This window comes from Artemia sp. Qi Xiang Cuo, chromosome 18 (genome assembly GCF_049724085.1).
Source record: "Artemia sp. Qi Xiang Cuo chromosome 18, ASM4972408v1, whole genome shotgun sequence".
Taxonomy (NCBI): Eukaryota; Metazoa; Arthropoda; class Branchiopoda; order Anostraca; family Artemiidae; genus Artemia; species Artemia sp. Qi Xiang Cuo.
The window spans coordinates 25,404,013-25,431,567 of record NC_142811.1 but is presented as its reverse complement, the minus strand read 5'-3'; the positions used below and the strand labels follow the sequence as shown (position 1 = coordinate 25,431,567).

General features: G+C 36.4%; 1 protein-coding gene across 1 annotated transcript in view; it reads left to right on the top strand.

Moving 5' to 3' along the window:
* The window catches only part of LOC148941365 (histidine ammonia-lyase-like), an 86,002-nt gene that overhangs the window by 11,119 nt on the left and 47,328 nt on the right, over positions 1-27,555 (top strand). The window lies entirely within an intron of this gene.

Genomic DNA, 27,555 nt, shown 5'->3' with positions numbered 1-27,555 from the left:
CTAAAAAGGCTAAGTCGATTGTGAATTCAAAGGGCTAGTGCCCTTTTTAATAGTCGAATGTGATTTGAGGACAACTACCCCCTCCCCCTCTCTCACGCCCACCTTTTCCCCAAGCACATCCAATCAAAATTTTGAGACAGCCATTTTATTAAACGTAGTTTTAAGTTCTGGAAATTAGGTCTTTAAAGGTGACAACTCCCCCACAGCCCTTGGGGCAAGGGTTGTAAGTTGTGCTCTGGGGGCATATAAGGTTTTGTATAGGCAACATACAAATGCAACATATATACAAAGGCAACATATATGTCGTAGAAACTTCAGAAAGGGCTACTTCAATTTGAAATTTAAATGGCTAGTTCGCTTTTTAATAGTCGAAAGTGATTCTAAGGAAACTGACACCCCTTCCACGCCCACCATTTCCCATAACACATCCAATCAAAATTTTGGTATAGCCATTTTGTTCAACATAGTCGAAAGTTCTGGAAATTATATGTTTCAGCAGGACAATCCCCCCACAGTCTTCAGGGACAAGAGTTATAAGTTATGCTCTGGGGGCATATATGGTTCTCATGGAAGGAATGCGCGTATGAACTTCAAAGAGGGCTCATTTGATTGGAAATTGAAAGTTCTTGTTCACTTTTTAAGTGTCATAAGATATTGGAGGGTAACCAGCTTCCCCCCCCCCCCCTAAGCCCTATTTTCCCAAATGCATCCAATAACAATTTTAAGATAGCCATTTTATTAAAAATAGTTCAAAGGTTATATAAAAAAAAATTCGGTGTCGACACAACCCCCAATGGCCCGGGGGCAGGCGTTGTAAGTTATGCCCAAGGGGTATATATGGTTCTTCTGGAAGGGATTTTCTTATAAGCGTCAAAGAGGGATAATTTGATTGGAAATTGAAAGTTTTAGTTTACTTTTTAAGAGTCAAAAGAGATTGGAGCGCACCTAGCACCCCCCCCTCCATTTTTTAAAATAGATCAAAGACCATATAACGAAAACTCAGGGGTCAAAACAGCCCCCCCCCCCCGGGCCCGAGGGCAGGTGTTGTAATTTATGCCCTTGGGGAATATATGGTTCTTATTGAAGAGGTGCTCGTAAAAATATTCAGAGATGGCTCATTTGATTTGAAACTGAAAGTTCTAGTTAAGTTTTTTCGAGTCAAAAGACATTGGAGGGCAACCAGCCCCCACGCCCCTTTTCCCCAAATGCATCCAATAATAATTTTGAGATAGGAATTAAGTTAAAAAAATTTTAAAACTCAGATAACAAAAACTCAGGTGTCGTCACAGCCCCCCAGGGCCCGGGGATATACGTTGTAAGCTATGCCCTGGGGCATATATTGTTCGTATGAAACGGATGCTTGTATAAACTTCAGAGAGGGCTCATTTGATTGGATATTGAAAGTTCAAAAAATTAAATCAAATAATATACCATTACGCCATGACGTGATGAAATAAAATCATTACGCCATGACATCATGATTACTATATAAAAGGCCATAAAAAAAACAATGGTTTCATCCAACTGATGGTTACATAATTGTTTCATCCAAGCAAGCTACACGCAAGTTAAAAAAAAACCAGTACTACATAAAAAACAGAGATAGCATCTTGAAAAGAGAAAATCAAAGGTATTCAACCAACCAGGCGTATCGAGAAGTAAATATTGAGAGAGCCAAACAAAACAGCAAGGAACATTAATCACAATGATGAAGTTTATAGAGAAGCAAAAATGAAGCAAGCTAGAAAAAAGATCAAGGAACGTTATCAAAATCATGAAGATTACCGAAAAAAAATATAAGAAAAAAGTTACTACCAGAATAATGGGTAGATACTGGGGTGACAAAAGTTATAATAAAAAATTGAAACCTCTGCGAGGTTGTACCAAAGAACGCTTAAGGACAAAGTGAAAAATTCCATTAAGAAACACAAGAAGATGGCAAAAATGCAGTCTGATCTTCGTAAATGGAGAAACATTTTACGTATGTTTTACCAGGATCACGAAAAGTATTCAAAATTACAGATTAAATTCTCTTTGAAAAAGCGGATGCTGTTGAAAAGTCGGCCAGAAATGCTCTGCCAAAACTTCATAGTACTATCCAAAAGAAGTGTTGTCAGTTTAATGAAAAGCTTCCAAGGTATGGATTGGCAATTGCGGAACAGTTTATAGATGCAATGGAAAATATTGGACAACACAGTGAATATACGGAGGCGTACTTCTTAGAAAATTCGTATATTAATTTTGGAAGGAGCAAATGCAGTTTATGTAGCAGTAAAAAAAATATATATACAAGCATATCTATCAACAGCGAAGGATAAGCAATGTTTTTCAATTATGGTGAAAACGAACCTGATAATTTAGAACAAATTCCTGGAATTTTTCCTCAAGAAAAAAATTTCTAGCTGTTTTTTAAACAGTTCTTTTAGTTCTACTGAATATTTGGCAAAAAATGATCTATGTTGTAGAACAAGCTGTCCGGAAAAGTACAAGACAACTATTGGAAAATGCTCTGAAACTAGATCTGACAAGGAGATTATGAGGGATGAACACACCTACAACAGTTTGAGTAAACATTCAAAAAAAAAAAAAATTGGGCAGCAGGTTACTTGGCAATATCCATCCCGATATTGAATTATGTCAAATTCTTTTTGAAATTCTTGAAAATAATATAGCATTAAAGTGTTCAACTGACAAAATGGTGAATTTCTACCTTGACGGCTTGGATTATTGTGAAATCAATTACAGAGACACAAGAAATCATGAGCATTCGTTGTACTCTGTAGCCCAAATGAGGGATGTCAGAGCTATTTACGTTCTCTAAGGGCACTAGCTCCAAATTTTCCTGTCTTGACCTGTTTCATTAATAGGGTATATAAGGCAGTATCAAAATCTAAGATAATACAAAATATTAATCTACTAAAAGTGGAGGGTTCGTACAAGGAGCTAAGTGATTATTTAGAAGAAGCGTCAAGTAGACTCTATAGTAATAGTTAAGACGTCATCAACGGTGATAGCAATATTAGAGTTTCCGTAGATGAAAATACAATAATAAAGTTATTTGGGGAGAGCCTTGATAAGGTAGCTAACATCAGGGATGAATACCCCAAAATGTATTGTGACTGTTTCGAGCAGATGAAGACAAAATGCCAATTGAAGAGTCTAAGATCCCTATCATATAGGAAAGGTTTTGATGTAATGTAAGCCAATCAAAGTAGCATTGTCAGCAATAACATCCTGCTCACTTTTGATACCTTTCTCATGTTCCGAGCCAGCGTTATTATGTTTATTGTTTCCGACCTTGTCTAAACGAAGTAGCATTTGCCAATCAGAGCAGCATTGTCAGCTTTAATTTTGATAATTCCTATAGGAAAGCAAATAAATTCTTATTCCGTATATAAGCATTTTTACCGTATATTTTTTTATGACAGTTTGGCCTCACTTCTGTCCTAATCCTTAACAGTATTTTCAGTAGCAGGTGATGTATTTTCAAAATTGTTACTACTGAATTGTCAGAATTGTGTAATCACCACTGTTTTTACCAATCAAAGTAGCATTGTCAGCGATAACATCCTGCTCACTTCCGATACCTTTCTCATGTTCCGAGCCAGCGTTATCATGTTTATCGTTTCCGACCTTGTCTAAACGAAGTTTCTCAAAGTGTTTCACAGCTTTATCCCAAAAAACTTCAACGGTATCTAGAACTTTGTAGCATTTCTTCCGCTCAAAATAAAAAAGAAGTCCGACAGCCAACTGATGCTGGAAGAACCAATCTAACGATCACAAATATTGATAACAAAGCGATGATTGATAACAACTTCACTAAATACTCAACAATCACAAATATTGACAACAAAACGTTGATTGATAACAAAACGATGATTGATAACAAAACGATGTTTGATATTACCGAAAGAATTTCCGAAATCATTTTACCGAAAGAATTACAAAGTTACTTGAACGAATCAAACATTTGTACATAGCACAAATGCTATGTACAAAATAACATAGCACAGGTATCTTCTGAAAAGTTGCTTTTGGAAAGTTTTACTAAATATTACAAAACTCACAAAACTAGATTAAAAAAATTAAAACTGTGTTTAATTTAACTGCGATTTTCGATTTAACAGCAGTTGTAAAAATATCCTGTCTGTAAGAGCTGAACAGAATCGATATCTGTGAAAAATTACCTCCAATAGATATTTTTTCAAAACAAATTAAAAAGGGTAAGAATTAGAAACGATTTGATTCGTTTATGTAACTTTGTAATTCTTTCGGTAAAATGATTTCGGAAAATCTTTCGGTTATATCAATCATCGTTTTGTTATCAATCATCGTTTTGTTATCAATCAACGTTTTGTTATCAATATTTGTGATTGTTGAATATTTAGTGAAGTTGTTATCAATCATCGTAATGTTGTCAATATTTGTGATCGTTGGATTGGTTCTTCCAGCATCAGTTGCTGTCGGACTTCTTTTTTATTTAGAGCGGAAGAAAGGCTACAAAGTTCTAGATACCGTTGAAGTTTTTTGGGATAAAGCTGTGAAACACTTTGAGGAACTTCGTTTAGACAAGGTCGGAAACGATAAACATGATGACGCTGGCTCGGAACATGAGAAAGGTATCGGAAGTGAGCAGGATGTTATCGCTGACAATGCTACTTTGATTGGTAAAAATAGTGGTGATTACACAATTCTGACAATTCAGTAGTAACAATTTTGAAAATACATCACCTGCTACTGAAAATACTGTTAAGGATTAGGACAGAAGTGAGGCCAAACTGTCATAAAAAATATACGGTAAAAATGCTTATATACGGAATAAGAATTTATTTGCTTTCCTATAGGAATTATCAAAATTAAAGCTGACAATGCTACTCTGATTGGCAAAACAGCGGTGATGACACAAGTGTTAAGAATTCTGAAAGTATAAATTCCCCTCCAGATGAAAACCTTACCTAACGTTTAAACCCTGTATTCTCTGCCCATAATCATTCTCACATGTTTCTTAGTAAGTGCACTCAAGTGCTTAGTAAATCCAGTCCATATGGGGCAAGTTATAATGCAGAAAAAGCACAACTTCAGCTGTTGGCTTAGTTGTACCTGCAGCTGCTGGCTTAGCCTTATCTATAGCTGTTGGCTTATTTGTATCTGCAGGTGTTCGCTTAATTCTTCCTGTAGCTGTTGGCTGAGTTATACCTGTTAGCTTTATTGCACATGCATGTGATATCAGATCAATATATAAGTGTGTTGCATCATCATGCGCATGCTTATTTAGAGTTCGTTCATAAATTTATTATTGGCTAGAGTTCGTTCTTTACTATATGCACATCAACAGGTAGTTATACTGTTCTACCCTTAAGAACGTCAACAAGTTCGGTTCTAGGTATCTTCAACGCAGCTAAAGGCCCTAATCTGATGATCATAAGACAAGGCATTACATATCGAATCACTGACATTTCAGAATTATTTAGACACTTTATAGATTCCGGTGTACAGTCGATATGAAGGCTGTTTAATACTGATCCTGACTGATCGGACATTCTCCCGACTTTTCAACATTTTCCCAGCACAGTAATCACAGACAGAGAATGAATCTATGACATCCCCTTTCGAACCTGTACAATCATTCAGCTGTTCTCTGTCATCTTCGGGTATGTCCTGTTGGAGGTGTTCTAAAATCGTGGCCTAGATTACATCAAAATCTTTCCTATATGAAAGGATCTTAGACTCTTCAATTGGCATTTTGTCTTCATCTGCTCGCAACTGTCACAATACATTTTGGGGTATACATCCCTGATGTTAGCTACCTTATAAAGGCTCTCACCAAATAACTTTATTACTGTATTTTCATCTACAGAAACTCTAATATTGCTATCACCATTGATGACGTCTTGACTATTACAATCGAGTCTACTTGACACTTCTTCTAAATAATCACTTAGCTCCTTGTACGAACACTCGACTTTTAGTAGATTAATATTTTGTATAATCTCAGATTTTGATACTGCCTTATATACGCTATTAATGAACCAGGTCAAGACAGGAAAATTTTGAGCTAGTGCCCTTAGAGAACGCAATTACCTCTGACATCCTTCACTTGGGCTACAGTACAACGAATGTCCATGCTTTCATGTGTCTCTGTAATTGATTTCACAATAATCCAAGCCGTCAAGGTAGAAATTAACCATTTTGTCAGTTGAAAACTTTAATGCTATATTATTTTCAAGGATTTCAAAAATAATTTCACATAATTCAATATCCTTTGGATAGAGCTTGCAGATATCAGGATGGATATTGCCAACAACAGCATCATCCACTCTTTCAAAGAGAATTTAATCTGTAATTTTGAATACTTTTCGTGATCCTGGTAAAATATACGTAAAATGTTTCTCAATTTACGAAGATCAGACTGCATTTTTGCCATCTTCTTGTGTTTCTCAATGAAATTTTTCACTTTGTCCTTAAACGTTCTTTGGTAAAACCTCGCAGAGGTTTCAATTTTTTTATTATAGCCTTCGTCATCCCAGTATCTACCCATTATTCTGGTAGTAACGTTTTTCTTATATTTTTTTCGGTAATCTTCATGATTTTGATAACGCTTCTTGATCTTTTGTCTAGCTTGCTCAATTGTTGCTTCTCTATAAACATCATCATTGTGATAACGCTCCTTGATCTTTTGTCTACCTAGCTCAATTTTTGCTTCTCTATAAACTTCATCATTGTCATTAATGTTCCTTGCTGTTTTGTTTGGCTCTCTCAATTTTTACTTCTCGATACACCTGGTCCGTTGAATACCTTTGCTTTTCTCTTTTCAAGATGCTAACTCTGTTTTTTATGTAGTACTGTTTGTTTAACTTGCGTGTAGCTTGCTTGGATGAAACAATTATGTAACCATCAGTTGGATGAAACCTTTGTTTTTTTTATGGCCTTTTATATAGTAATCATGATGTCATGGCGTAATGATTTTATTTCATGACGTCATGGCGTAATGGTATATTATTTGATTTTATTTTTTGAACTTTCAAAATCCAATCAAATTAGCCCTCTCTGAAGTTTATACTAGGATCCCTTTCATACAAACAATATATACCCCAGGGCATAACTTACAACGTTTACTCCCGGGCCCTGGGGGGTTGTGACGACACCTAAGTTTTTGTTATCTGACTTTTAAAATTTTTTTACCTTAATTCCTATCTCAAAATTATTATTGGATGCATTTGGGGAAAAGGGGCATGGGGTTAGTTGCCCTCCAATGTCTTTTGACTCGAAAAAACTTAACTAGAAAGTTTCGAATCAAATGAGCCATCTCTGAATGTTTTTACGGGCACCTCTTCAATAAGATCCATATATTCCCCAAGGGCATAACTTACAACAACCACCCTCGGGCCGGAGGGGGGGGGGGAGCTGTGTTGACCACTGAGTTTTCGTTATATGGTCTTTGAACTATTTAAAAAAATAGGTATCTCAAAGTTCTTATCGGCTTGGTTTGAAGGAAAAAGGGCTTTGAGGGGGGGGGGGAGCTAGGTGCGCTCCAATCTCTTTTGACTCTTAAAAAGTGAACTAGAACTTTCAATTTTCAATCAAATGATCCCTCTTTGAAGTTAATACGAGCATCCCTTCCATAAGACCCTCAGGGTTTTATATGCCCTCAGGGCATACCTTAAAACACCTGCCCTCGGGCCCTGGTGGGTTGTGTCAAAACCGGAATTTTCGTTATATGATCTTTGAACATTTTTAACAAAATAGCTATCTTAAAATTTTTATTGGATGCATTTGGGATAATAGGGTGGGGGGGGAAGCTGTTTACCCTCCAATATCTTTTGAAGCTTAAAAAATGAACTAGAACTTTCAATTTCCAATCAAATGAGCCCTCTCTGAAGTTTATACAAGCACTCCTTCCATAAGAACCATATATGCCCCCATGGGTATAACTTATAACCCTTGTCCCTGAAGACTGTGGGGGGATAGTCCTGCTGAAACATATAATTTCCAGAGCTTTCGACTACGTTGAACAAAATGGTTATACCTAAATTTTTATTGGATGTGTTTGGGAAAACGGTGGGCGTGGAAGGGTTGTCAGTTTCCTTAGAATGACTTTCGACTATTAAAAAGGGAACTAGCCATTTAAATTTCCAATCGAAGGAGCCCTTTCTGAAGTTTCTACGACAATGTTGTCTATACAAAACCTTATATGCCCCCAGGGCATAATAAATTTTTTTTTGAGGACAGTCCTCCTTAGGGCAAGCCCTTGGGATAAGGGTTGTAAGATATTCCTTGGGGGCATATAAGGTTATTTATAGAAGGCGTTGTCTTAGGAACTTTAAAAAAGGCTCACTCGATTGGAAATTCAAAGGACTAGTGCCCTTTTAAATAGTCGAAAGTGATTACAGGGCAACTAACCCACCTCACACGCCCACCTTTTCCCCAAACACATATAATCAAAACTTTTAGATTGCCATTTTATTCAACGTAGTTTTAAGTTCTGAAAATTAAGTCTTTGAGGATGACAACCCCCCTACAGCCCTCAGGGCAATGGTTGTAAATTATGCCCAAGGGGTATGTAAGGTTTTTATATAACGCGTTGTCGTAAAAACTTCAAAAAAGTTTTATTCGATTGGAAATTGAAATGGCTAGTGCCCTTTTTAACAGTCGAAAGGGATTGGAAAGCAACTAACATCCCTACCACGCCCACCATTTCCCTAAACACATCCAATAAAGGTTTCAAGATAGCCATTTTGTTCCACGCAGTTCAAAGTTCAGGAAATTATACCTTTGAGCAGGACATTCCCCCCCAGTCGTCAGGGCAAGTGTTATAAGTTATGCGGTGGGGTTATATAAGGTTTTTATTCAAATCTTTGTCGGAGAAACTTGAAAAAGGGCTCATTCGATTGGAAATTCAAAGGGCTAGTGCTCTTTTTATAGACAAAAGTGATTTGAATGCAACTAACCCCCCCCCCTCACGCCCATCTTTTCTCCAAATACATCTAATCAATATTTTAGATAGTCATTTCGTTCAGCGTAGTTGATTTCCAGACAGAAATTGTATTTTTGAGGAGGACAACCCCTCACAACCCTCAGGGCAAGGGTTTTAAGTTATGCCCTGGGGGCATATAAGGTCTTTATAGAAGGCGTTGTCTTAGAAACTTCAAAACAGGCTCATTCAATTGGGAATTCAAAGGGCTAGTGCCCTTTTTAATAGTCGAAAGTGATTTGAAGGCAACTAACCCCCCTCTCACGGCCATCTTTTCTCCAAACACATCCAATCCATATTTTAGGCAGCACGCTAGCGCTGCCTAAGTAAAGAACGATGTGGGCACAATACGTTTTTTTTATCCATACCCGGGCACTTCGTATCAAAGGAGTTGTTGTAGAAAATTCAAAAAGGGCTCATTCGAATGGAAATTGAAGTGGCTAGTGCCCTTTTTAATAGTTGAAAGTGATTGGACGGTAACTAACCCCCCTCTCACGCCCACTTTTTCCCCAAACACATCCCATCAAAATTTTGAGATAACCATTTTGTTCAGCGTAGTTGACTTCCAGATACAAGAATATGTTTTTGAGGAGGACAATCCCCCACAACCCTCAGGGCAAGGGTTTTAAGTTATGCCCTGGGGTATATAAGGTTTTCATAGAAGACGTTGTCGTATAAACTTCAAAACAGACTCAGTCGATTGAAAATTCGAAGGGCTAGTACCCTTTTCTATAGTCGTAAGTGATTGGAGGCACCTAGCCCCCCCCCCCCCCCCACGCCCATCATTCTCCCAAACACATCCAATCAAAATTTTGTGATAGCCATTTTGTTCAGCGTAGCTGATTTCCAGATAGAAAATATGTGTTTGAGGAGGACACTCCTCCAAAACCCTCAGGAGAAGAGTTTTAAGTTATGCCCTGGGGGCATATAAGTTTACATAGAAGGCGTTGTCGTAGAAACTACAAAAAAGGCTCATTCGATTGGAAATTCAAAGGGCTAGTGCCCTTTTTAATAGTCAAAAGTGACTGGAGGGCGACTAGCCCCCCCCCCACGCCGATCATTTCCCCAAACACATCCCATCAAAATTTTGAGATAGCCATTTTTTTCAGCGTAGTTGATTTCCACATAGAAAATATGTTTTTGAGGAGGACGCTTCCCCAATACCCTCAGGGCAAGGGTTTTAAGTTATGTCCTGGGGGCATATAAGGTTTTTTATAGAAGACGTTGTCGTAGAAACTTCAAAACAGGCTTAGTCGATTGGAAATTCGAAGGGCTAGTACCCATTTTAATAGTCGAAAGTGATTGGAGGGCAACTAGCCCCACGCCCATCACTACCCCAAACACATCCAATCAAAATTTTGAGATAGTCATTTTTTTCGGCGTAGCTGATTTCTAGATAGAAAATATGCTTTTGAGGAGGACACTCCTCCACAACCCTCAGGGCAAGAGTTTTAAGTTATGCCCTGGGGCCATATAAGGCTTTTATAGAAGGCGTTGTCATAGAAACTTCTAAAAAGGCCCATTCAATTGGAAATTCAAAGGGCTAGTGCCCTTTTTAATAGTTGAAAGTGATTGGAGGGCAACTAGCCCTCCCTCCCCTCCCCACGCCCTTCATTTCTTCTAACACATCCAATCAAAATTTTGAGATAGCCATTTTGTTGAGCGTTGTTGATTTCAAGATAGAAAATACATTTTTGATGAGGACAATCCCCCAGAACCCTCTGGGCAAGGGTTTTAAGATATGCCCTGGGGGCATATAAGGTTTTTATAGAAGGCGTTGTAGTAGAAACTTTAAAACAGGTTCATTTGATTAGAAATTCAAAGCGACAGTGCCCTTTTTAATAGTCGAAGTGATTGGATGGCAACTTGCCCCCCCCCCCCACGCCCATCATTCCCCCAAACACGTCCAATAAAAATTTTGAGATAGCCGTTTTGTTCAGCGTAGTTTATTTCCAGATAGAAAATATGTTTTTGAGGAGGACACTCTCCCACAACCCCTGGGGGGATATAAAGTTTTCATTGAAAGCCTTGTTGTAACTATTTCAAAAGAATTCCTGCAGTTTGAAACCGAAAGGTTTAGGGCCTTTTTTAATAGCTGAAAGGAATTGGATAGCGACTAACGCCCATTTAATGTCCACCATTTTCCCAAAAACATCCACTTAAAATTTTAAGATGTCCAATTTGTTCAGTTTAGTAAAAGATCTGGAAATTTTGTCTTTTAGGATGATAACCCCCTCACAGCCCTCAGTGCAAGGGTTGTAAGTTATTCCCTAGGGGCATATAAAGTTTTTATTGAAAGCGTTGTCGTAGAAACTTCAAAAGGGCTCGTTCAATTGGAAATAGAAAAGGCTAGTGCCTTTTTCAATAGTTAAAAGTGATTAGATAGCGACTAACGCCCCTCTCACGCCCACCATTTTCCCAAACACATCGAATAAAAATTTTGAGATATCCAGTTTGTTCAACGTAGTTAAAAGTTCTGGAAATTATGTCTTTTAGGATGATAACCCCCTCAAAGCCCTCAGTGCAAGGGTTGTAAGTTATGCCCTGGGGACATATAAGGTTTATATAGAAAGTTGTTTTATATGATTTATAGAATAGATTTTAGTCTTCCTCAAATTCAATTTTTATTTATAAGATATTCTTCTTCATTAGATAGATAGATGGTTAGGTCTTTTTCATTATTTGTCAAGAGAAGTAGAAATCTGGTAAAAACGAAATGGCTGTGGCATTTCAGAATCTTTGTAGAATAGTTGAAATATCTAAGAGCTATGTTTTTCTAACAGAATTAATAATCAAAATTAATATTATTTTTATTCCTTGAAAATTACTGTATACAAAACTTCGAATACCATATTATTGTATTCATCATTTATCTTTGAATGTTAGTCCGCCGAAAAAAAAACTCCTTCAGGCAAACTTCAGAAGTATATTAGAACTGCGGGATGTGGCTATAGTTATCGTGAATGAAAATCAACTTATCCACTCTGTGTGGATTGAGGCCATTTCTTTTCTAAGTCACTATCATAGTCACTATCAGGCCTACCACCAAAAATAGTCTTTCTGCGGTCACACTAGTAAGAGGAATAGACAATAACTTTCTGGCAAATGCGGCAACGTACGAAATTTTATCGCGATTGTGTCTTTGGAACAGAAGAATGTTGCCTTCACCATCGTCATCGGTTTCTTCCTATGTCTTTAAAAGGATGAAGCATAGTGCAACTTGATTTCTGATTGGTTCCAGCTCTTCCCGATTCACTTCTCTTTTTTAGACAACCTCCTTGTTCTCTTTTTCAGTCTTCTTTTTTTGGCAATGTTTCTTCAAACTAAAAAAGAATTCAAGAAAATTATTTTTTCACACGACCTGTTTTCCATACCACCCAGGAGGTAGAGGTCAAGGCGCGTTTTTTTTATATAGAGGTATCACCAGTTAGCCACTAATCCTCTGATTAATTTTCATTAAAAACAATTATTGAATATTTCGAAAATTGCTTTTAATGAAAATTAAATAAAACAAGTTCTTACTAAGCCAAATTTAATGAATGTATATTTTTTTTTTTAATATTTAGTATGGTCCACTAAGCCTCCTTTAGAGCCCGTGGTTTGTTTATATAAAATTCAAATACACTTTGTATTATATTTATTAAAAAAAACTCTTTTCTATATCGTACAAGAGAAAGAGATCTAGGTACTTTTTCTTAGAGGTTTCGGCTGTGTGTTTTACTCGTTAAGATTAGTCAAATATTACTTGTAAATAGTGAAAGCAGGTGAGAAACTAGTAGCCAACTTACTAGTTGTCTATTATAGCCACTAATCCTCTCTTTGATTTTTATTAATTATATTTACTCAAATTTAATATATATATACATTTTGAAAAAGAATTGAGTATCTTCCGCTGAGTTTCCCAGAGCCCAAGTTTTTCCATATAAAGTAATTTTAAGGGGCAAGTTTATTTCTAAAATAATTTAAATAGAACACGTTACAATCAGTGTAATTTTAATTAGACATTCCAGTGTTCGAACTTTTTTAGATATTTTAAATGGCGGATCCGCAATAAGGCATCTCAGCGGTATCCTAAGAATGACTATGTTCAAACTTTCGGGGCTACTTCTGCTCTTAAAATTTAACCAAATAAAAATAGCGTAAGTGTATCCAAGCTATCAAAGAAAGTAAACAGATTTTTTTTGCGAATGGTATCAAGTTTTCCATTTCAGTTCAATTAGAGGAGGTATGAAACTAAATTAAACAGTACTATTTGTGGCCAGATTTTTAAAAGGGTGTATGTTGTTGAAAATTGCTGAAAATTTTTCTCCAGAATACAAATAGATGGCCAAACTATAAATTCTTAAAAAACCAAAAGATTTAAAGTATCATTCTCTTTTTCCCTGAAAAGACTACGTAAATATAAAACGAACAGAAATTAATTAAAAAATCTTTTTCTACAAAATAAGTTTTTCAAAGAAAAGTAAAGAACTCCATTAAACAAAAAAAGAGCAAAAATAAAATAAAATAATCTACCAAGCGTGAAACTACCACAAATCAGCATCGATAAATAAATGAAACCCAAAACGAACAGAAATTACAATTATTAACCAAGTCAAACTGAAAACGAGTAGAAATTAACATAAGTTGGGCGCAGAACCCCTATGCCTTCCCAAGGCCAGAACAAAATTTGCGCTTCACTGAAAAATATAATTTTTTTTACTTTTATATCTTTAATAAATCAAATAATGTTAACATTTTGCTTACTAAATATCAATACATACATATTAAACTGACAATGCAGATCCATTTGTATTTTTTCAGTAAAGTATAAATTTTCTTCTGGCCTTGGGAAGGCATAGAGATTTTGTGCCCAACTTATGTTAATTTCTGGTCGTTTTGAGTTTTGACTCGATTATTTATTGTAATTTCTGTTCGTTTTGGGTTGCATTTATTTATCGAAGCTGATTTGTGGTAGTTTCACGCTTGGTAGAGTATTTAATTTTGTTTTTGCTCATTTTTTGTTTAATGGAGTTCTTTACTTTTCTTTGAAAAACTTATTTTTAGAAAGTTTTTTAATTAATAAATAATAAAACATTGGAGCTGTATGGCCTTTACTATAGGCAACGCTATAGCGTTGCCTCTGATATGCTGATAGTTATTCATTAAAATGTAAATTAATTTTTGATTTCTTAAAGTTATAAAAATGAAAACATTTAAAAGAGTATTTTTCAGTGAAATACTAATTATATTTGTTCTGTATTTTTGACTGAGCCCTTTTTGAAGTTTCTACAACAAAACTTTCTATAAAAACATAATATACCCCCAGGGTATAACTTACAACCCTTGCCCTGTGGTCTTTGGGAGGAGGGGGGGGTGTCATCCTCAAAGACATAATTTCCAGAAGTTTCAACTACGTTGAAAAAATGGCTATCTCAAGTGTGAGAGGGGAGTTAGTTGCACCTCAATCACTTTCTTCAATTAAAAAGGGCACTACCCCTTTCAATCTCCAATTGAATGAGGCCTTTTTGAAGTTTCTACGACAACACTTTTAATGAAAACATTATATGCCCCCAGGGCAGAACTTAAAACCCTTACCTTGAGGGCTGTGGGGGGCGGTGTCATCCTCAAAGATCTAATTTCCAGAACTTTCAACGTTGAACAAAATGGCTATGTCTAACTTTTGAATGGATTTGTTTGGGGAAGTCAGGGGCGTGAGAGCGGGGTTAGTTGCCCTCCAATCACTTTCGACTATTAAAAAGAGCACTAGCCCTTTCAATTTCCAATTGAATGAGCCTTTTTTGAAGTTTCTACGACAACGCTATTTACAAGAACCTTATATTACCCCAGGGCATAACTTAAAACCCTTGCCCTGAGGGCTGTGGGGGGTTTGTCATCCTCAAAGACATAATCTACAGAACTTTCAACTACGTTGAACAAAATGACTATATCAAAAGTTTGATTGAATGTGTTTGGTAAAATAGCGGGCGTAAGGGCGGCTTATTCGCTCTCCGATCACTTTCGACTGTTAAAAAGGGCACTAGCCCTTTTAATTTCCAATCAAATGAGCCTTTTTTGAAGTTCCTACGATAACTCTTTCTATAAGAAAACCCTATATGCCCCCAGGGCATAACTTACAACCCTTGCCCTGAGGGCTGTAGGGGGAGTGTCCTCCTCAAAGACATAATTTCCAGATCGTTCAACTATGTTGAACAAAATGACTATCTCAAATTTTGATTTTATGTGGTACGGGAAATGGTGGGCGTGAAAAGGGTGTTAGTTGCCGTCTGATAACTTTCGACTTTTAAAAAGGGCAGAAGCCCTTCCATTTTTCAATCGAATGAGCCCTTTCAGAATTTTATACATCTCCTTCAATACGAAGTGCCCTTGGTCTAAAGGACCCCCCCCCCCAAAAAAAAACAAAAAAATACATTGTGCCAGCATCGTTCTTTGCTTAGGCAGCGCATTTTACACTGTCTATGATTCAAACTTGTTGAGTTTCCAAAAATCAATTTTCTTTTTCGATGATTAGAATTAAATGCAGACATAGATTGTTTTTTTAATATACCTTTTGGAAGAAATTTAATTTGTAATCTGCCTATTCCCCGTTTATGCTAATCCTCTTATAACTTTTTTTTTAAATCTATGACTTCTTAATGGTTCAAGGCAGTTAGTTTTTTTTTTTTTTTGACGAAACAGCACATTATGGTATGGAAATCAAAAAAATGTTCTGCAACAGCTGAATCAAAAATCTATGGCCTTTTTTTACACCTCAGGAGGAATCTAGTGATATTTTTTACCAAGATCTTAGACAGTCAGTTCAAATTCAAAATGGGATTTTACATTTCATTTTTTTAATTCTTTCTTGAATTTTAGGATGAACAAGGGAAAAATGATGGAAATATGTTTAGTTGTTTTTGTTTTTTTTCCATTTTGCCTTATGTTTTATAATAGGACAATTATTTGTTTTGTTGTAAATTTCTTTTATTAATAGGTTTTATTCAACAAAAAAATTCTTCATCCTCTAGTATTTTCTTTCTTCTTTCAATAGTTTTTCAAATCATTTCTTCAAGACACCCATTCCCAAATAAAACGTTTTTAATGACAATTAGTTCATTTTACATATATTTCTGTGATGCTAATTTTTAAACACAATCAACAAATAGAACAATTCCCTTTTTTTAACTTGGATAGGGTGATTTGACGAGGATAAATAATGGTTATTATTCGATGACTTAAAAAAAATCTCAAAAGAGAGAAACGTATGTTTGCTTTTCTGTTCGATTGTAAGAACTACCTCCCCCCCCCCCTTACCCAGATCAGGTAAGTGCTCTAAAATCGTCAGTTTCAAAAACCTTATAATTCCAAATCATTAGCAGCGCAATAGCACTGCCTAAAAGTGAAGCGGGCACAATTATTTTTTTTCATCAAGGCACTTCGTATAGAAGAAACTGTCATAGAAACTTGGTAAATGACTCATTGGTTTGGAAATTGAAAGTTCCAGTAGTCTTTTCATAGGCAGCGCGATAGCGCTGCCTAAGTAAAGAACGATGTGGGCACAATATTTTTGTTTCTCCATACCCGGGCACTTCGTATCGAAGGAGTTCAAGGTTCAAGGTTTGATTTGAAATATCTGTACAAGATAAACATAAATAGTGGGTAGACGCCGGAGACACAAGGCCGAATGACAAAAACCCGGTACATTAATCGGAATAAACCTGTTTGACAACAAAAAATAAATAAGAGTTATTCCATGACTCACCAATAGACGGGCACCCACCCAAAAAACCCACCGACACTGGGCAAAGATCCACCGAAAACACACCAATAAAAAGAGAACCAACGGGCGAGCAAGGGTAACCGTTGACCGGCAGCTCAAAGGGCAAAACACCCAACAAAACAATATTATCAAATATACCCAGTTTTTTAATATATTATTAATTTTTGAATTTATTTATAAGGATAGAATGAAGTTGCTTTTTTATATTTGGAAGAGATTTGAACAATCAATAAATGGTAGATAAAGACACCATGAACTCGTCATTGAAAATAATGGCGAGAACCGTGATCTCTCAGTGCTTAATTTTAGGTGCTGAATGTTCTATTTATGTCGGGTTTCATAAGCATGGGCATGTTGCAGAGGGAAAAATTTATTCGAATGAAAGTACGGAGGTAGTTCCGACCGGTCATATTTTACCTTAAATAAAAAAAAAAATTAAGGGTGAATATCTGTGAAACAGGCAAAATATTAGTTAGAAGATAAAGAGTTTCAGTTTTACTCTTATTAGGATACGAAGACGGTGACGGTAAAAATTTCTGTAAAATTAGAAGAGGCCGGTTGTGAAGAATTTGTATCGGTTTCACATGACATCTGAAAGTTGCCAGATATATCAGAGGACAATACGTAAGATGGGAATGAACCAATGCAAAATAAATTAGACGTAGGATTTCATACGGAAAAAAATGCTGCAAACTTCGCATTATACCAACCCCTTGAGCAACTTTAACCCGTAATCTGTTACAATGTTCTTTATTTGACAGGTTGTCATCAACAATACAACCAATAGACCGGAGTCATGTTACCCTTTGAATTTGAATATTTGTAGCATGATCAAATATTGTTGAAATTCCTTGTGCATTCTGCCCAATTCTACTATAAATGATAAATTTGGTTTTTGATGCATTTAAGCCATACAAGAAGTTGTGAAAATACGATTTGCAGCTTCTCTTTGAGATCCTCTTCCGACTGTCCAGTAAGTGATGATCCGGTATCATCAGCAAAAAGAACATTCAGACCATGGTTTTCTGTCGCTGATGGAAGGTCATTTATATATATATTATAAAAAGCAGTGGTCCCAGGATTGAACCTTGCGGGACACCAATATTTGACAACAGACACGGATCCGAAACTGTGTCGTTGATCATAGTCACTTGGGAGCGACCACTTAGGTAAGACGCGATAAAATCGTGCGCTGGTCCTCGTGTCCAACCATGGTTTAATTTTTACAACAGTATTTCATGGCATAACGAATCGAATGCCTTCTCAATGTTCAAAAATATACTTACCGGGATCCATTTTTGTCCAGACATTCGTGAATAAATTGTGCAATAGTTAATATAGCATCCTGCGTACTATGCTCTTTTCTAAATCCATATTGTGTTTTTGAAAAATGATCTTTTGAACACAGAAAATTATACATTCGATTATAAAAACATCGTTCCATTAGTTTAGAAAACCCCGAAAGAATAGAAATGGGTCTATAATTCGAGAAATTAGTCCGGTCACCACTTTTATATTGCGGTAACACTTTCGCTTTTTTGAAAGAATCCAGAAAAGCTCCCGATCTAAATGACAGATTTATGAAATTACACATAACTTTATTAAAACTAGGTAAAATGGCTTTAACAATATTGGTCGACGATTCATCAATCCCCGGGGAATTTCCATTCTTTAAATGCTTACCAACCTTAGCAAGCTCTTCTTCTGTTACCGGAGTTAAAAATATATAGATTTTTCAGAAGGACTTCCTAGGTACGTACGATAATTACATTGCCCATGAGACATATTACGTTGGAGCTTACTAGCTACTGACTGCCCAGTTGACACGAAATGAAAATTTATGTAATTTGCCATTTCTAGTTCCCTTTCAATTGTATTACCATGGGCATCCCGTATGTTTGATGGTGAAGAAGACGTCCGCGATCGATTTAGACATGAGTTGATTAGTTCCCCAGTTTTCTTTGGGGACTTACTTACTTCATTAAAAGAATCGAAATTAAATTTCATTTTAGCATTACGCATTATTTTTGAAAGTAGGGTTTTTATGATTTTTGAAGGCTCTTCTATTTTCTTCACTTGGGAAAGATATTAAGGTTTTATAGAGATTGTTTTTATGTTTTATTGACGTCAAAAGGGCGGGCGATATCCATGGTTGGATGGGTTGATTATATTTCCGTTTTCTTTTTTTTACTCTTGGACACGACTCATCAAGTGCAGCATTAAAACATTCTAAAAAATAATCCGTCGCAGAGTTTATTTCATCAGCATCAAATACAGGAGACCAATTAGTCGAATGCAGTTTATCCTTTAAACATACTAGATTTTTTTTTATTAATAATCCGGGTTGCTGTTTCTGATGATTTTATTTTATAAATCTGGTATCTCACATAAGAAATTAACAAAAAATAATCAGAGAAATCCGTATGGTGTTGTTAAAAATATGTTTTCAATGAGAGTTGCACTAGTCGATGCAATACGCATTGGAATTGTACAGGAAGTAATTAGGGAATTCGATGTCATTAATGTAATAAATTCTGTTCTATGGTATTTTCTTCAAATTTCAGTAGGTTTATATTAAAATCCCCCATAACCACAACATTCTTATCGTCCAAAGGTGCTAGTAAAGACTCCAGAGATTGAAAAAACGCGGTATTGGGGCCGACGGGGGCTTATACGCAACACAAACTTGATTTTTTTTTAGTCCCAAGCCGACATTCAACAGCCAGTGCTTCACTCACTTTTTCAACATTATTTTCGTAAAAGCTTAAAAAAGGGCTCATTTGATTGTAAATTGGAGTGGTTAGTGCTCTTTTCAATAGTCGAAAGTGATTAGAAGGCTATTAACCCCCCCCCCCCCCCCCCCACGCCCATCATTCCCCCGAACACATCCAATCAAAATTTTAGATAGCCATTTTGTTCAGCGTAGTTGATTTCCAGATAGAAAATATATTTTTGAGGAGGACACTCCCCCAAAACCCTCGGGGCAAGGGTTTTAAGTTATGTGAGGGCATACTCGTTTAGACCAGGGTACTTCGTATCGAAGGAGTTATCATAGAAATTCGATAAAGGCTCATTTAATAAGAAATTGGAATGGCTTGTGTCCTTTTTAATAGTCTAAAGTGATTGGAAGATAATTGACACCACTTCCACTTCCACCATTTCTCGAAACTTTTCCAATCCAAATTTTGAGAAAGCGATTTTCTTCAGCGTAGTTGATCTCCAGATAGAAATTATGTTTTTGTGGAGGACACTCTCCCACGGCCTTCAGGGCAAGGGTTGTAAGTTATGCCCTGGGGGCATATAAGGTTTTTATAGAAGGTGTTGTCGTAGAAACTTCAAAAAACGGTCATTCGATTGGACTTTCAAAGGGCTAGTGCCCATTTTAATAGTCGAAAGTGATTAGAGGGCAACTAGCCCCCTCCCCCCACAGCCACCATTCCCCCAAACACATCCAATCAAAATTTTGAGATAGCCATTTTGTTCAGCGTTGTTGATTTCCAGATAGAAAATATGTTTTTGAGGAGGAGACTCCCCCACAACCTTCGGGGCAAGGGTTGTAAGCTATTCCCTGTAGGTATATAAGGTTCTTATAGAAGGCGTTGTCGTAGAAACTTCAAAAAAGGCTCATTCGATTGGAAATTCAAAGAGTTAGTGCCCTTTTTAATAGTCGACAGGGATTGGGGGACAACGAGCCACCTCCTCCCACGCCCATCATTCCCCCAAAAACATCCAATCAAAATTTTGATATAGTCATTTTGTTCAGCGTAGTTGATTTCCAGATAGAAAATATGTTTTTGAGGAGGACACTCCCCCACAACCTTCGGGGCAAGGGTTGTAGGTTATTCCATGTAAGTATATAAGGTTCTTATAAAAGGCGTTGTCGTAGAAACTTCAAAAAAGGCTCATTCGATTGGAAATTCAAAGAGCTAGTGCCCTTTTTAATAGTCGAAAGGGATTGGGGACAACGAGCCTCCTCCTCCCACGCCCATCATTTCCCCAAACACATCCAATCAAAATTTTGAGATAGCCATTTTGTTCAGCGTAGTTGATTTCCAGATAGAAAGTATGTTTTTTAGGAGGACACCCCCCCCCCACAGCCCTCAGGGCAAGGGTTGTAAGTTATGCCCTGGGGGCATATAAGGTTTTTATAGAACGCATTATCGTAGAAACTCCAATAAGGGGTCATTCGGTTGGAAATTGAAAGGGCTAGTGCCCTTTTTCATTGTCGAAAGTCATTGGAAGGCAACTAACACCCCTTCCACGCCCACCATTTCCCCAAATGCATCCAATAAAAATTTTGAGAAAGCCAATTTGTCCCACGACGTCCAAAATTAAGAAAATTATATCTTTGAGCAGGACACTCCCCCCACATTCTTCAGGGCAAGGATTATACGTTATGCCCTTGGGTCATATAAGGTTTTTATTGATATCTTTGTCGTAGAAACTTGAAAAAGGGCTGATTCGATTTAGAATTCAAAGGGCTAGTACCCTTTTAATAGTCAAAAGCGATTTGAGGGCAAGTAACCCCCCTCTCTCGCCCACGTTTTCCCCAAAAACATCCAATCAAAACTTTTAGATAACCATTTTATTCAAAATAGTTGAAAGTTTTGGAAATTAGGTCTTTAAGGATGACAACCCCTCCCATCACAGCCCTCAGGGCAAGGGTTGTAAGTTATGCCCTGGGGGCGTTTAAAGTTTTTATTGAAAGTGTTGTCGTAAAAACTTCAAAAGGGCTCATTCAATCGGAAATTGAAAGGGCTATTGCCTTTTTTAATAGTTGAAAGTGATTGGATAGCGACTAACACCCCTCTCACGCCCACCATTTTCCAAACACATCTAATCAAATTTTGAGATATCCATTGTTCAACGTAGTTGAAAGTTCTGGAAATTAGGTCTTTTAGGATGATAAACCTCTCAGAGCCGTCAGTGTAAGGGTTATAAGTTATGCCCTGGGGGCATACAATGTCTATATAGAAAGATGTTGTATAAAGCATAAGCAGCGCGATTGCGTTGCTTAAGTAAAGAACGATGTTGGCATAATCTATTATTTTTTTTTTCCATACCAGGGCTCTTCGTATCAAAGGAGTTGTCGTAAAAACTTCGAAAAGGGCTCATTCGATTGGAAATTGGAGTGGCTAGTGCCCTTTTTAATAGTAGAAAGTGATTAGAGGGCAACTACCCTTCCCCCCTTCCCTCCCCATGCCCATCATTCTCCCAAACACATCTAATCAAAATTTCGAGATAGCCATTTTTGTTCAGCGTAGTTGATTTCCAGATAGAAAATATGTTTTTGAGGAGGAAACTCCCCCATAACCCTCAGAGCATGGGTTTGAAAATATACCCTCGGGGCCTATCAGAACGATGTTGGCACAACGTATTATTTATTAATTTTTTCCTTTAGAGCAGGGCACTTTGTATCGAAGAAGTTGTCGTAGAAACTTCGAAAAGTGCTCATTCAATTGGAAATCGGAGTGACTTGTTCCCTTTTTAATAGTCGAAAGTAATTGGACGGTGACTAACACCCCTTCCACGTCCACCATTTCCCGAAACACATCCAATCAAAATTTCCAGATAGCTATTTTGTTCAGCGTAGTTGATTTCCAGATAGAAATTATGTCTTGATGAGGACAGTCCCCCACATCCCTTAGGGCAAGGGTTGTAAGTTATGCCTTGGGGGCATATAAGGTTTTTTATAGAAGGTGTTGTCGTAGAAACTTCAAAAAAGGCTCATTTGATTGAAAATTTAAAGGTCTAGTGCCCTTTTTAATAGTCGAAAGTGATTAGAGGGCAACTAACCAGCCTCTCACGCCCACTTTTTCCCAAACACATCTAATCAAAACTTTGAGATAGCCGTTTTATTCAACGCAGTTCTGGAAATATAGTCAAACTCAAAACAAGCAGAAATTAACATAAGTTGGGTGCAAAACCACTCTGACTTCCTGAGGCCAGAACAAAATTTGTGCTTTACTGAAAAAATACAAATGAATGTGCATTGTCAGTTTAATATACATATACTGATATTTAGTAATTGATATATTAATATTATTTGATTTATTAAAGTTATAAAAGTAAAAACATTTATATTTTTTTTTTCAGTAAAATGCAAATTTTGTTCTGGCCTAAAGAAGGCATAGGGGTTTTGCGCCCAACTTAGGTTAATTTCTGCTTGTTTTGAGCTTGGCTCGGTTATTTATTGTAATTTCTGTTCGTTTTGGGTTCCATTTATTTATCGATGCTGATTTGTGGTATTTTCACGCTCTGTAGATTATTTGATTTTATTTTTACTCATTTTTTGTTTAATGGAGTTCTTTACTTTTCTTTGAAATACTTATTTTGTGAAAAACGTTTTTTTAATTAATTAAAAGTCAAAATAATTGGATGGCATCCATCCATCCCCCTCTCCCGTACCTCTTTCTCCAAACACGTCCAATCAAAATTTTGAGATACCATCTTGTAATACTACTACTACTACTAATAATACATCCGCTGCTGCTCCTACTACAACTATTTTGACTCGTACTACTTCTAAGGCAAAGGTAAAAAGGTGAAAATTTCAGGGAATATTGAGGAGAAAGTTGAACTAAATCCAAACACAATTTATGTATGCAGTTTGTCAATAGTTCGTATCTCAGGAATGAATTAGGGTATTAAGCTGGAAAATTCAGGGACTGATGAGGGGAATGTTCAATTGACCAAAAGGTAATATGTGCAAGCTACTGCTACTACTAATACTACTACTACCACCGCTTTTGCTACTACTACTACTACGACTACTACTTCTATTGTGACCACTACTAAGGCTAAGGGTATTAAGCTGAAAATTTCAGAAAATATTGAGGAGGAAGTCGAACTAAATTGGGAAGTTAAACACAGGCTGTTCAAAGGGCGTATCAGCAATACCTTAGACTATTAGACTATTAGACTACCTTAGACTATAGACTATTAGACTATTAAGTTTAAACTTTCAAGGCATAATGAGAGGGATGGTCAACTGACCAAATGGCTACATATACATACTATCACGGCTACTACGGTTACTGCTACCGCTGATACTACTACTACTATTACTACTGCTACTAATACTCCTACTATTACTACTGTGACTACTACTACGACTAAGACTAAGGTATGAAGGTGAAAATTTCAGGGACTACTGAGAGGGAAGTTGAACTAAATCCAAACACACTGTGCATGCAGTTTGTTAAAAGAGCGTATCATAAATATTTTAGGAACGGCTCGGAGTAAGAAGTTGAGACTTATAGAGCTTGTTGGGGGGGGGGGGAGTTGAACTAATCAAAAGGCAATATTTGCATGCTACTACTACTAGTACTGCTAATGCTACTACTGCTACTACTAATGCTAAAGCTAAGGCTATTAAGGTTAAAATTTGAGCGAATGTCAAGACGATGTTGAACTAAATCAAAACACACTATGTGTATGCAGGTTGTCAAAGGAACGTATGTATGGCTGAAGAACCGCTTGGTGGATGCTTTAAGTTCAAACTTTCAGTGTATTTTGAAGGGGGTGTTAAAAAAACAAAAGACGGTGCGTGCATACTCATACTAATGCTGCAATTATTGCAACTATTGCTACTACTGAAGCTAAGGGTGTTAAGGTGAAGCTTTCAGGGAATATTTAGGGGGATATTGAACTAAATCAAAACAAACTATGATCATGTAGATTGTCAAAAAGGTATACTAGCAATATATCAGGAATGGTTTAGAGCATTAAGTTGAAACTTTCAGGGTATATTGAGGTGTATTTTGAGGTGAAATTTTCAGGAAATGTTGAGGGGAATTTTGAAGGTAATTGAAACACGCTTTGTGTATGCGAGCTGCCAAAAGGCTGAGTTAGTAGTATCTCTAGAACGACTTAGAATATTGGGTTGAAATTCTCAGGGCATTTTGAGGGGTATGTTGAACCAATAAAAATGCAATTTGTGCATACTACTACTACAAGTAGTAGGAGCACCACTACTGTTGTTAGTTCACTATTACTACTGCTAATGATATTAAAAGAAACTTTCGGGGACTGTTGAGGTGGACTTTGGGCTAAATCAAAGAACAATATGTGCATGCTGGTTATCAAAAGGGTGTATCAGCAATATCTCCAAAACGGCTTAAAGTATTAAGTTAAAATACCCCAAAATGGCACAATGTGAATAATATTAATGCTAATACTGCTAATATTACAATTGCTATTTCTAATTCTGCTCCCAACGCTCCGATTGCTACTTAAGCTGCTATGACTATGACTATTGCGAATGCCAAGGGCATTAGTAAACCTTAAGCAAATGGTAAGAGTGGTGTTGAACTGAATCGAATCACACTATGTATGTTCGGGCTATCAAAGGGGGGAATTAACACTTTCCCAGCAATACCGTAGGGTATTAAGCTGAAACTTTCAGGGCTACCGATATTACTACCGCTTTTGCTAATACTTCTATTACTACTAATGCTACTATTACTGCCAGTATTGAATTAAGTACATGCAGGTTGTCAACATAGACCAGGTTGACAAGATATCTAGGCGTAATATCTTTGGACTGGTATTTTGAAGCGTAGAACTACCATAAATTAGCATCAATAAATAAATAAAACTCAAAACAAACAGAAATTACAATAAATAACCGAGTCAAACTCAAAACGAAAAAGAAAACTATGGGGAGTAGGGCTGAACTCCCCCCTTAAATTCTGAAGACCAAAACAGAAGTTGCACTTTACTGAAAACAAAATACATTTTAAGGGTTTTCTCATCTTTTGAGTTCAATAAATTATTAAGACTTTCTGGTATAAATTTCAGTGTGTATATTAAACTAACAATCGATATTCATTTGTTTTTTTCATTAATCTTAGTTATAATGGTTATTTTCTTTCTTTATTTCGATATCATGAGAAATAAAAACACATAACTCGAAACTGGGATTGTTTTCAGTAAAGTTTTCAGTAACTTCGAAGGTTAAAGGTCAACTAAATCTTAGGAATGAGGGAAAACATTTCCGTGTGGCAGTGATTCACTGAGAGAAAGAATCACTGAGAGAAAGAGTGAATCAATGAGAGCTCCACAGAATAAGGGAATATGATTTCGAGAAAGATAAGTATATGTATAAAGGGGGTAGTGGTATTTTTTTTTTTTTTTATTAGCGTTTCTTTTTCCTTTTAATGTAACCATAGTCCATGTGGCCCTATAGTTGAATAGACCGTGTCAAATATGTTCATGGATTGTGCATCCAAGTTAATTTCTCCTGATTTTCGTAAATAATTTATATACTTTCAATTGATTCATTAATGATTATAAATTTTTATCCTAAGAACTTTCTAAAAATAATAGTGGCTTAAGCAAGCTTCTCAACCTTCAATCTTTTAGTTGGCAACTTAGCAGTAAAATCTTTTGGCCTGATACCCACTAATGCCCATTATTTAATTTCAGTAAATCATATATTCTTAGTTAAGCTGACCCTTTCGGAAGCCTATAGTAAAATTTTTGTGTAGTACGTCCTTGATTCTTAAGCTCCACTAAACCTATTATTAATTTTGGTTCTTACTTTCTGCTTGTATCTGTTACAGTTTTTACGTTAAACTATCATTAAAAAAGATTCCTATTTTATTGTTGTAATCAACGCCATCTAAAATTCGCTAGTGTGTTATTTTTATCTACATTGCAGTGCCTCCATTTCTACAATATTTCAGAGTAGACTACTTTATTTTGAAGGTTTCTCCTCTAATATTTTTAGACCTATTTTAGTACTTTATTTCTACTTTAAATTTGGATTTTCCACTTTTTTCCTTGCCGAACCTATGAGTTTTTGTTACGGAAATAGGAATTTTGGATACAATGGTGGAATTTCGGCAAAAGCAATTGACAAACGTTCTAGTTTTTGTCGGACTTGGATAGACCCGCGAAATTTGAAACAAAATAACCAACGGGGAAGGACTGAAGGTTTGATTTTTGGAATGGGGTGGCATCCATCAAGACGCCAAGTGGAGTGCTAAAGTTCACTAGCGTTCTTCATGTCATTTGGTTTATTTTTGGACTTCCCTGCTCACATATCGTTGTGTAAAGACTTTTCAGCATTCTGAAAACAGCACAAAATGAAAAGAGGAATGGGCTCAAAAACATAACTTTGGCTGCGAAGATTTCTGTCAAGTATGGGATGAAGCGTAAAGGCCTCCCCCCCTACGTTCACCGAGAGTTTAAAGAATAAAACGAAGTCCAGGAAATCTGATGCTACTGCGTCCGAATGTTTCGCTTTTCTAGGCATTGGAAAAGACCATAGGTTTGGCCATGACAACGCTGACTCGGGTATTAATCTTAGTATTTGCTGTTTTCTCTTAAATCTTATTGTTTGGTAATTTTCATTAACTTTTCCTGAATACAAATTAAAGTGCGTCTATATTCGGCATTTTCTGGAAAACTGGGAGGCAGATAGCCCTCTACACTAGTTAAACTCAAATAATTCAAAAGATCAAAGCTGTCCTTAAATGAAGATTTATGTGATTCATTTTTGATAATACACTATGTTTCAAATAAACAACACAATATAAAAAAAAAAGTCAAAACAAACATAATACGTGAAAAGCGACCGGTTGGATACCATTTACGCCAATCCTTTGTAATAATTCAAATAAAAACATAGGTATTGTAAAAGTAGTAATAGAGAAGGAAAAGATAATGGCAAAGAAAAACAAATAAATAAAATATATTCCTATGGTCCAAAATTTGAAATCTGGACGCGGAATCTATAAATCAAAACCGAATTTAACTAGTCGATAAGAATTGTTTTAAACCTCGAAAGAAGATATTTTGGTGCTCGTAAAAGGTCTTG